The sequence below is a fragment of the Nicotiana tomentosiformis genome, chromosome 7 (genome assembly GCF_000390325.3).
Source record: "Nicotiana tomentosiformis chromosome 7, ASM39032v3, whole genome shotgun sequence".
NCBI lineage: Eukaryota > Viridiplantae > Streptophyta > Magnoliopsida > Solanales > Solanaceae > Nicotiana > Nicotiana tomentosiformis.
This window is the reverse complement of record NC_090818.1, coordinates 67,092,390-67,104,740: the sequence shown is the minus strand read 5'-3', so window position 1 is coordinate 67,104,740 and position 12,351 is coordinate 67,092,390.

Sequence of the window (12,351 nt, the reverse complement as noted above, 5' to 3'; positions counted from 1 at the left end):
CAATATGCTGGAAATATTTTTGGTCAGATTTTTATCTTTGTAGGTTTATTTTTCTTTGTCGAACATTTTGATGTGTGTGTTTTAGAGTTCAGGGTAATCAAAATGCAGAGAAATGGGATGCATAGGCGAAGGGAAAGTAAAGAAAAGTTAACTGAGCTTCAAATGTCTTTCTGCTATCACATATGCAGCCACATAATGGTTATGCAGATCGCAAGCTGGTCGCAGACATCATCAGACCATCCTGGAAAACAAGCCCCTCAAAATGCTGTGGAAGGTTTCGCGGACCGCATAATGTTTCTACGACCGCACATTGGCCGCGCACAACCCAGGTACTAATCCATCGCATAATGCTTCTGCGACCGCAAAAGCTATTTTGCGATGGGAACCGTAGCACATATCCCACAGGTATTAAAACTTAATCCCTATATCTCTTTCCTATTTTTGACCCCCACTCTAATTCTGCACAAAAGAAAACAAACAAAAAACAAGAGAAAAAGAAAACAAAAGAGTAGTATAGAGTAAAATTAAAGTCCCATGGTTGTCTGTGTGTTGTTTCTGTGGATAGATGACTTCTGCGGCTCCGCATAATAGATTTGCGGTCCGCAAAATCATAGCATCTCTTGTATGCTTGTATTCTTGTGGGATGTTAACTCTGCGGGTTATTCTATGGTCGCGAAATTGATCTGTATATCGTGAATCCATCGCAGATGTCAACAGGTGCAAGAAATTATTGAAGCTGCAAATGCATTCAATTTGCGATCGCAGATTAGTTCTGCGACCACTTCTGCGGTCCGCATAATGTGTTGATCTTAGCATGGTACATTCTACGGTGCACTTCGCGGTCCGCAGATATGTTCTACGATCGCAAATGTGCTTCGCAGAATGTGTTTTTCCCTTCATCGTTTTGCCATATTTTATAAAAGTTCTACCATATGGTCACTTCACTTTAATTGGCAGGAATGGCACCAAAGAAAACCCAAGCATCTACATCACCCACCACATGAGGAAAGAGACGGGCTAGAGCTATAACTCCAACATCACAACATCCCTAATGCAAAATGCCTAGCACATATGTAATTCATCTGAGTCTGTCTCCCAGTCTAAAGAAGAGGGGGCACAACTTGACATATTGCCACCAGTTGATCTCCGTGTAGAAGCACGAAGAAAGAATGCTGAGGATACACTCAGGTTTAGTATCACCAGCTCTTGGAATAAATACAAAGAGGCATTGGGAAAAAGGAAGATCATCGAAGAAAAGCAGCTAAGTGTGAGCGGACTTAAAGAGCACTACTCGCATTTGCTAGACAACATCCATAAGAGGGGATGGGTGTTCTTCACTGAACCGTCGGGGGAATACAACGAGACACTTGTTAGGGAACTCTATATTGTATATGCTGCTTCAATAACTAAGAAGCAAGCGAGGTGCCATACTCACTTTACCTCCATCACTGTTACAGGAGTTATGATCTCTTGTTTCCCCAAATCGATAAATGAGATCTATTTCGGGACTTGGGAAACAGGCACGGAAAAATATGATGCAAAGATGGCAAATAAGGAAGATGAGCGTGCTTGGGTAACCTTTATCATAGCTCAGGGGACTCCAGCCTGGATTGCGCCGGGCCAGAAGATTCACAAGAGGGATCTCACCCAAGAAAGCCAGTATTGGCTAAGCTTCATATGTTCTCGCATACAGCCTACGAGAAATGAAACCGACATCAGTCTAGAGAATGCGATCCTCATTGCTTCAATCATGTCGGGTTTCAGGATTGATTTGGGGCAGCTCATATTCCATGAGATTAGGGTCTGGGCAAACCAGAAGGAAGCTTTGCTTCCCTTTCCATGCCTTATCAATGCGTTGTGTAAAGACACAGAGGTTCCCCTGCTTCCCAAATATGATCGCATGGTAGAAGCCGCTCAAGATATTAACATCACTAGGAACAACACTGCTTCAGAGAATGTGCCCGCAGAGCAACCAGTCATCCTCCCACCGGCCTCATCTACTTTAGCAGCACCTGCCACCTTTTCAGTACCTACCACTTCCACATCCACTCCCAGGCCGGCTACTGCTACACCATATGATTCATTGCCTTCCATCTCCAAGCTTGGTCTACTGGCACAGCACGCTAATGCCAAAGTAGGCAAGCTTGCAAAAGACCTTCCACTACTCATCAGGCAAGCATTAACATCGTTCCAAGCCTTTGTGAGTAATCTTCAAAAGAAAAATCTATCATATGAACATCGATTCCAAAACTTTAAAGCTCGCCTTGAGAAGGTTGAGCGAGGTGGAGATGGGGATGTGCCTCAACTCAAAAAGGATGTTGTCGAGCTCAAGTCGGAGATGCACAAGATGCAGACATTAGAGTTTGACCTCACATCCCTTCTCCTAGTGGAGGGGGAGCATTGCATTGGCATCTCCCAAGTACCGGACCTTGATTTGGACTTCACAAACCTCCTCTCAGTGGAGGAGGAACATGATACTAGCCTCCCACAAGCTTTGGGACATGCTACACACATTGATGACCAGTCAGATGCGGAATCCATAGAGCCTTGTGAGGAGACAGGTGAAGAGCAAGTTGTTGAGGATGTTGATGATCAGAGGACTAACAAGGAAAAATAGGTTGCTTCTACAGAGGAATAGGGTGATGAGCAGGCAGACTTGCAGACGGCTATCACACATTCTCTTGAGGATATGGCTGCCATGGCTACCACCGTGACCACAAAATCGTCATTGGGTGAGGCCAATAGCTCCCAGGTCCAGGACCCGGCTCCGCAGCTTGCACAACCTCCCACTTTCGTCCCGGACACCACTGTCTAGTCAGAGGTTCCACCCACTGCCTTCCCAGTCTCAGCTCCTGGCCCCACGGCCACATCAGATAGTCCAACCCCTCCAAGTGCTTAGTGCACCCCATTAAGCCCCTAAACTTTGTTCTAACTTTTTCAATGCATTGGGGACAATGCATACTTCTATGTTAGGGGTGGGGTAGAAAGAAAACTTTTGCAATTTGTATATAAATATTAGTCTTGACAGTGTAGATGTGAATATAGTAATGAATTCCCCTTGGTTTTTCTTTGTCGGGTTCTTTTCCAAGGGTGTATTAGTAGAACCACGGCCATAGTCATGAAACATTTTGACTTGTTTGGTGCTTTTGTTCTAGAGTCAAGCATGTGTTTTTTAAAAAAAAAAACTTAATTGTACCCTTCAAATTTTGTGAATAAATAGTCATTTTTGTGAAATCGAGGTCCGTTCTTTGACTTTGTGCTTACTTCGAATCTCAACATCATGTGACGAAGCTTTCAATTGCCTTCTATTCATTTGAGGGCTGAAAATATGCCGATTCGACCATTTCATACGTCATGACTGGTGAGAATTTGTGAATAATGCATGTGCTTAACTTGTACTAGAACTTGCTCGGTTGGTTCCTCAATGCAAATCTGAGGTTGATGATTGGTTGTCGAAATGATCTTAGGCCTTCCTTGTGATTGCTAACTAATTTTTGGCTAAATTGACCTCCCTTGTGCATTTATTACCCTAGTTGTCCCCCGTTAAGCCTTTAACCTTTCCTTTGGCTACCACACTACAAACATTTATCCCTTTCTATGAAATTACTCTCTTTTGAACCCGCCCCTCCTTAAATATTATGAATGAGGCTTTAAGACTAAGTTTGGGGTGTTGGTATCAATTGAGAAACGGTAGAGGAATGTATTGTGTGTAAAGGCTAATCTTTTGAGGTTGTGTTTTGTGAAGCGAGCAACTAAGTTAAGAGCCAACATACTTTAAATCAAAAGCTTCACGTCATTCTAAACCATGGAATGCTCACACTTCCAAAAGAAAAAAAAATAAAAAAAGACAGAAAAATGTAGTGTTGAGCAAACGTGGTAAGGCAAGCAACTAGGGGGTGGTCATGAACTACACGGTGGGTTGATAGTAGCAATTAGATATCAACAAGGGCAATGTGTGCTATTCAAGAAAGAATTTGTGTTGTGTTCAAGGAGGGTATAGTCACTAATTTCCCAAATATTTATCCAATCCATCCCCAAGCCTACACTACAAACCGTGAAATATCTTTTTTGATCAACAACCAATTATTCTTGAGCTAGCAATGAGTTAAAATAAGGCCAATCATATGGATTGATACTTGTAGCACTTAGCTTTCTTTCTGAGTGCAAGAGTGTTTGATTGTATCCCTTGTACATATTTGTATTTGTTGAGTTGGGGATTTTCTTTACTGCGAAGACGCATGAATTGCAAGAGTTAGCAGAAGTTAGGTTTCTTGAAGTAGGATGCAAGTACATATCTAGCTATTAGTAGCACTCTGTCATTGCTTTTGAGGCTCGAAGCTCACAAACTGATTATTTGAACAGTTAAATGATTTTTGTCTTTGCTGAAGGGTAAATAAAGGAAGTTACATGCTTGTTAGCTAACATTTAGCACCATCCATAGTCATTGATATTTTGTGATCAGTCGGAAGTAGATTAGTTTCCTAGTAGGGTAACATTTTAGTTGCATGAGGACAAACAAGAGTTTAAGTTGGGGGTGTTGATGTGCCGTAAAAATGTGGCACTTTTGATACTAATTTCATAGACTTTAGCTTATATTTTAAATCATTGTAAGTCATTAGTGTCTTAGAGGAAACCGGACTTGAAGAGCCAAGAACGTGAAAAAGATGACAAAAACCATGAAGAAGGCGGATTTGCGACAGATATGCAACTGCATAAGTGATATGCGAACCGCAGACCTAACCAGCCCATCTCAGTTTCAAGAGTCAAATATGCGGTAAGAATAAATCATGTATGGAACGCAAAATTATTGCAAAAATGCAAGAGGAATTCCAGTGAAGACGAATCAGCGATCCACTATGCGACCGTGAAATCATTATGCAAGCCACATAACCATTATGTGATGAAAATCTGGAAAGCCTCTGCGGCATTTGAAGGGCTATATTGTCACATTTTATCCGCAAATTTTAGGCCATTATAAATAGAATAAGTAGGGTTTTTGTGAGTCATCTCTTCCGAAAAAGGTCCTGCACTTAGAGCATTGAATACACTACTTGTTTTGAAGCTTTTTTGGGAGAGGTTCCAAGACTTTGTCTTTATTGTAAGCTTTTATGACTTTATTTAATGCTTTCTTGTATTCTAGTATGAGTAGCTAACTTTAAATACTAAGTTTTGGAACCTAAGTGGGGGTGTGTGTGTGTGTGTGTGTGTGTGTATATATATATATATATATATATATATATATATATATATATATATATATATATATATATATATATATATATATATAATGGGTGGTCGATTTCTATTCATTTCTTATGCGTCATTTATGGTTGATGGTTGCAAACATTAACTACTGCCAATTTACTTTTATCTTTCACTTGGAAAACTGGGTTGTGGTTTGGTAGAATTGATAGCAAGAACTCAAGGCTTTAAACCTTGTTTAATAGAATGGCTTAGGAATAAGTGGGTTCTACTTGGTATAAATTGGTTGCTCTTAATTGTAACTCTTTTACATTTGGGAAAATCATAAAGAGGAAATACTACCTAATTATTAGGAAATATCGGGTAGTCATTTAGGAACCATTTTCATTTCAAAGGACCTCCCATTAGAAATATATCATATTAACACCGATATCATTACATTTCATAGACGGGGACACAACCTTAGTTTCTTAATCCTTTTAATCAATTTTCTTAACAAAATAGCTTCTCTTAACAAATCACAATTACCAAACTCTTTCCAAACCAACGGAGTATAATTATGTCTTTAGTCAAGTGACACTCTATTCAAGTAACCTTTTCACACCTATTCCCTGTAGGATTCGACCCCAACCTAGATGGGTTATTATATTTGAAATCGACCGCCTTACACCTGTAACGACCCGGCCGGTCATTTTGAGAGTATTAGCTCTGAACCCCTAATTATTACTCCCTCTATTTCATTTTTGGGTTACATGACTTGCTGGGAGGATTTGTTTTTGGTTTTGGAGTGAAATGGGACACATAGTCCTTAAATTAAAAGTTTAAGTCGTAGGAATTGACCGTAGTTCGAATTGTATGAAGACGACAAAGGAATGGAGTTTCGATGGTTCCAATAGCTCTGTAGGGTGATTTTGGTCTTAGGAGCGTATTCGGTTGTTGATTTGGAGGTCCGTAGGTCATTTTTGCATCAATTGGCGAAAATGGGAAAATTGGATGATTTTTGGAAAGTTTGACCGGGAGTGGGCTTTTTTATATCAGGGACGGATTCTGATTTCGGAAGTTGGAGTAGGTCCGTAATGTCAATTATGACTTGTGTGCAAAATTTGAGGTCAATCGGACTTGATTTGATATGTTTCGACATCAGATGTAGAAGTTTGAAGTTTTAAAGTTCACTACGCTTGAATCGATGCGCAATTCATATTTTTAGCGTTGTTTGATGTGATTTAAAGGCTCCACTAAGTTCGTATGGTATTTTAGGACTTGTTGGTATGTTTGGTTGAGGTCTCACGGGCCTCGGTTGGATTCCGGATGGTTAACGGATCAAATTTGGACTTGTGAGAATGGCTGAAGGCACCAGTTCTGGTGCAATCGCACCCCCGCAAGATTGACCACAGGTGCGAGCTTGCAGAAGCGGGCGGGTGATCGCAGATATGAAATGATGAGGATGGCCACTGGTCGCAGGTGCGACGTGAAGCCCGCACAAGAGGAGTCGCTTCTACGGAGGAATGAATACAGAAGCGGAAAGGCCTGGGAGGCCTGTTGATCGCAGAAGCGGACATGGTCCGCAAGAGCATGTGCACAGAGGCATTCCTTGGCTACAAAAGTGGAAGGGCAGATGCACATTGGGGTCAGCAGATGCGGACGTGCCTGGACTAAGTTAGAACCGCACCTGCGATGGAAATTCCGCAGGTGCGGAGCCGCACTGTGGGTTCGCATGTGCGACTTCGCTGGGTAGAAAAGGGTCAATTCCGAGGGTTAATTTCATTCTCCATTTTTGAACCTAGAGAGCTAGGATTGAGGTGAAATTTTGAGAGTTTTTCAGAGGAAACATTTGGGTAAAGATTCTTGACTTGTTTTTGATTAATTTCCACTAAGATATCATTTATTCTTCATTTAATTTAGGATTTGGGTTGAGAAATTTGTGAAAAAGGTGGAAAATTCCTTAGGCCGAATTTTGAGGTTTTGATCCGGAATTTTGTATCGGATTTGAGTAATTTTGGCATGGATGAACTCGATATCGAATGGGTGTTCGTATTTTATGACTTTTACCTGATTCTGAGATGTGGGTCGGGTCGACCTTTTGGGGTGATTTTTCGATTCTTTGCTAAAGTCGTAGATTTATTATTTAAATTAGTTTCTTGTAGTTGTATTCATGGTATGTAATTGCTTTTGACTAGATTTGGGCCGTTCGGAGTCGGAAAGTCGAGGTAAAGGCATTCTTATCTATTGATTAAGAAATATTTGAGGTAAGTGACTTGACTAACCTTGTTGGGGGGGGGGGGAGGGGGGAATCTCCTTAGGATTTTGGTACTATTGTAATAATTTGTGATATGTGAGCGTCGTATACGGGAGGTGACGAGTGCGTACACGGGCTAAATGTGGAAATTTCGGTTCTTGTTGAGTAGTCTTCTTTTAAATTCCTTAACTGAGTTGCCTTAGCATGTGTAGCTTTCATGTTTAGCCTAGTATCGCATGTCTACGTGTCTTAACTTTTACTTGAAATTTGTGCAACATGTTTAATTGAATTACTTGCCTCCTTGATCTTGTATTCAGTATTTAACTACATGATTCCTTACTGTAAACTCGTTGTTCCATGAGTTATGAGTTGTGTGTTTACTTTTGGGACTACGAGGCAGTACCTCGGGAGATCCCCCTGTTGCATATTTACTTTTGGGACTATGACGCGGTACCTCGGGAGATCCCCTATTGCATATTTACTTTTGGGACTACGAGGCGGTACCTCGAGAGAGATCTCTGTTGTGTATTTTATATTTGGGACTACGAGGCAGTAACTCGGGAGCGCCCCTGTTGTTTACCTCTATTTGTTGTGCTGTTACCTTTCTGAAATTTCTTGTTGTTCATTTCTCAGTCATTTCAATGTATTATTATATTTTCTGCTTCATTTCCTTTTATTCCAGTAGAGCCCCGACCTGACCTCGCCACTACTCTACCGAGGTTAGGCTTGCCATTTACTGGGTACCGTTGTGGTATACTCATACTACACTTCTACACGTCTTTTTGTACAGATCTAGGTTCTTCCTACTAGACCAGATACCAGTGAGTTGGACCGTACGTGGATACTTCAAGGTATATCTGCCAGCGTCCGCAGACCTCGGAGTCCCCCTTTATCCTTATTATGTTATTTTTCTTATTCTCTTTAGACTCTGATGTATAGAGACACTTAGTATTTTTCTCTTAGAAGCTTGTGACTTATTTCTACCGGATTTTGGGAGTTGTAAGTTATTTGAATCGCAGTTTCTATTTATATTTCATGTATTGAGATTTGAGTTCAGTTTTATATTCAGTTATTTCGTAAATTATTAGGCTTACCTAGTCTCAGAGACTAGGTGCCATCACGACATCTTATGGAGGAAAAAATGGGGTCGTGAGAACACCATTTATATAGGTATAATTTGAGCGTAAAAAGTAACAAACAAGATAGAAGAGATAAAATATACAATAGCAAATAAGGTAGGAGGCATATGGGCAACAGTGACAGACAAGATAAAATGCACATAAGTAATAGTAACAGACAAGACATGCTGTACCTAAGTAACAACAAACCAAGCAGGTGGCATGTAAGTGGCATGTAAGTAACAGCAATAACAAGGTAAGATATGCATGAGTAACACTAACAATCAAGGCAGAATACATATGCATATATATATATTTGTGAAAGATAAACATGATACAATGCATGTCTTTCATCCTCACTTTTACGAGAATATCCTTCCTGCCATGAACACTCGTTCTCACTTGAACATAAACACCCTTCGTGCCAATATCATATCAAATTGCACGTAAACACCCTTTGTGCATATATCACTCATCCTCACTGCACGGAAATACCCTTCGTGCAATTTACTTATCCTTGCCAAGCATATATATATATATATATATATATATCGGTACAAGCAAGGTAGGATGTATACAACAATCGAGAGGGATAAGTAAGCCTAATACTATTCTTGGAAAATAATCATAGCTATCATAGAAACAAGCATTTCAAAAGCCTTCTTATCCAAGTATCACATGATCTTTAACATGATTAAGAAGGCTCAAGTAACACAAGTATGACATGTATAGATATGTGTTCGTAATATAAACATGATTGCGATCAAATCCAGTATATCACAACTTCGAGAATAGCCCATCATTTCATTTAAGATGTCACATGTTTATTAATAATTTCTAGCATAGATAATTATAATCATTTAGTCGTAGAAACAAACCAAACATAAGTCAAAAAGATCAGAAAGTTCAACAAGGCACAAAGAAGCATATAATCTACCCCGAATATGGATAACCCTCACACATGCATATATGCATGTCACCTCGCATATACATCAACCTGTATGTAGCAAACAATATTATTTATTAAGAAAATTATGTCAAACCAATGTTAGGTAAGATACTTACCTCATACCAGAACAAGTTCAACAACCTAATACCACTTTCCTTAGAAATACTCCTTAAAACGAACAAAACCTAGTCAAATATCATTTAAGGAAGTCAAATATTGCTAAAGAAAACATCCTCAATCAATAAAGGTTCAATCTTTGATGAAATTTCAAAGTCAACAAAAAATAAACCCGGGCCCACATGGTCAAAATTTAAAATCAAGATCAAATCTCGATGACCCATAATCTCACAAGTTCAAATATATAATTAGTTTCAAGATCCGACCTCAAATTAAGGTCTAAATTCCCAAAATTAGCTCTCTTAAGTTCAAACCCAAAAATTTAATTTTTACACTATAAAATCCAAAATTTAGGGGCAAACATCTATGAGGAATCATGATATATAATCAATACTAATCCAAAAATAGTAACCTTAGAAGTTGAGATGAAAATCTCTCTCAATATTGCCTAACCCGAGCTCTAGATTTTAAAAATGGTTAAAATGGTCTAATCCCGATTTCTAGTTTAAAAATATCCTTGGGCGAAATTCCTCTTTGCGGTCATGAAGGCCAATGATCAGTGACCATCGAATTCGGGACGCTGTCCTCGCATTCGTGTACGCTACTCCCCCAAGCTTCACGTTCGAGACTAGCTCCTCATTCGCGAAGCACTAAAATCACACTAGAAACCAGCAACTGAAACATGAACAAAAATAGCCAAAATCATCCCGAAACTCATCTGAGCCCCCGTCTAATTATCCCAACAAGTCTATATAGCTAACATGAACTTGCTCAAAGGCTCAAAACACCAAAAATAACTTTAAAACAAGGAATCAAGAATTAAACCAAGAATTTCAAAAGTTCTAAAGTTCAAACTAACTTTCGACTAGACGCGCCGAAATGACCTCGGGTCACTCGAGACCCAAACCAAACATACGTACAAGTCCAAAATTATTAGAGGAAGCAACTATATCATCAAATCATCAATCAGGGGTCTTTTACTCACAAGTTAAATATTGGTCAACTCCAACAACTTAAAACTTTCAAAATGAGAACTCTTCTTCCAAAACACTCCGGAACCTCTAGGAAATCAAAACCAACTACACGCGCAAGTCGTAAAACTTGTTCAAAAGAACATATTCGAATTCTCAGATCGCAAAACGGAGCGCTAGAAATCAAAACGACCGATCGGATCGTTACATAGACAGAACATCAAACATAGAGTCCTGCCATGGATTTGGACTACGGACTTAAATGAAATTAACAACAAGAACAAAACAAACCCAGTCTAATCCCACAAATAGCAGGGTTTTGAAAAGGTCACTATGTACACAACCTCACCCCTACTTTGTGAAGATAGAGAAACTGTTTTCAATACACCATTGGCTCCCGAGAAGCATAGTCACAACATTAGTTAAACGAAATTAACATTGTTTGCAATGCTTTACCTCTCCCATGAATATAACCTCGTCCTCATAAAGCAAAGCGCAAACACAGATGGATGTTTATTTGAGATGTTTCATTGCAACCTCTAAGGTAGGGATGGCAAGCGTGGCGGTGCGAGGCATGTTTAAGGCTATGTAGGGCGGTGCGGGTTTAAAGCTATGAGGTGCGGGGTGGGTGCAGGGTGAGTTGAGATAATCTTTTAAAAGATTGATGCGGTGCGGGGCGGATTGCGGGTGTATGCGGGTTTACGCGGTTACACAAGTTTTCTGGTTTTGGCCTATTGTATTATTCTAAAAATTATCCAGTAAGACATGAGCAAGGTCTGTGACAAACCTTAATGACCATAATATCTGTTTATATTTTGATATTCATAAAAACAAAAATAAATCATTTATAGCTTCTTTTTTCAAATTCACCATTTAGTGAAATGTTAATTAAGGTAGATATTTTGAAAGAAATTAAAAAAAAAAAAAAGTTAGACATTTAAAGAGATATAAAATATAGTTGACAAATATTTTTATGAATAAGATTATTAACATTTTGCCACTTAAAAATCACTTAGTGAAGGTCTGTAACACAAAAATCACTATTTTAATTTTTGTCACTAGAAAAATTATACAACTAATCCTAAATTTATACTGAAAGCATACAACATAGTAGCAACCAACCAGAATTATAGAAGTTTGAAGTCACTTGTTCCCATATTTGTTTCCAAATTCCAATATCATCGGCATAGCGTTATGGTCTTTTTTGTCATTTTTAGCATTCTCATTCTGACTCGCTCATTTTCATACTGGATGAGGGAATCCTCAATTCTAGTTGAACAATTCAGTACATGAGCAACAAAAGAACATTCAATTTTTTGGTTGATGAAATTAAAAATCCAGCAAAAAGATTAATAAAAAAAAACTAGCAAAATGAAAAGAAAAATAAATTATGCGGGGCAGGGCAGGTGGACACGGCCCACGGGTATTGGTGTGGAGCGGGTGAATGAGGATACAAATGCTATGCGGGGTGGGACGGGTTAAAAATTTTGAGGATTTATTCCCCGCAACCGCACCGCACCGTTTGGTGACTCGTAGCTCGTGCTTTGTTTGCTTCTGAACTGAAACATCACCTCCAGCCTGCCCTATTACATGCTTGGGCAGTGAATTGACATGAAATGACCGTTGGTTTGTATGAAAAATTGAAATGACCATAGCTTCAAGGTACTCTAAACACCCCAAACTCACTTTCCTAGAAGGGAACCAATGGACTAACACTTAGTGGTATAATTGGTAAATACTGAAATTAGCAAAATTCCA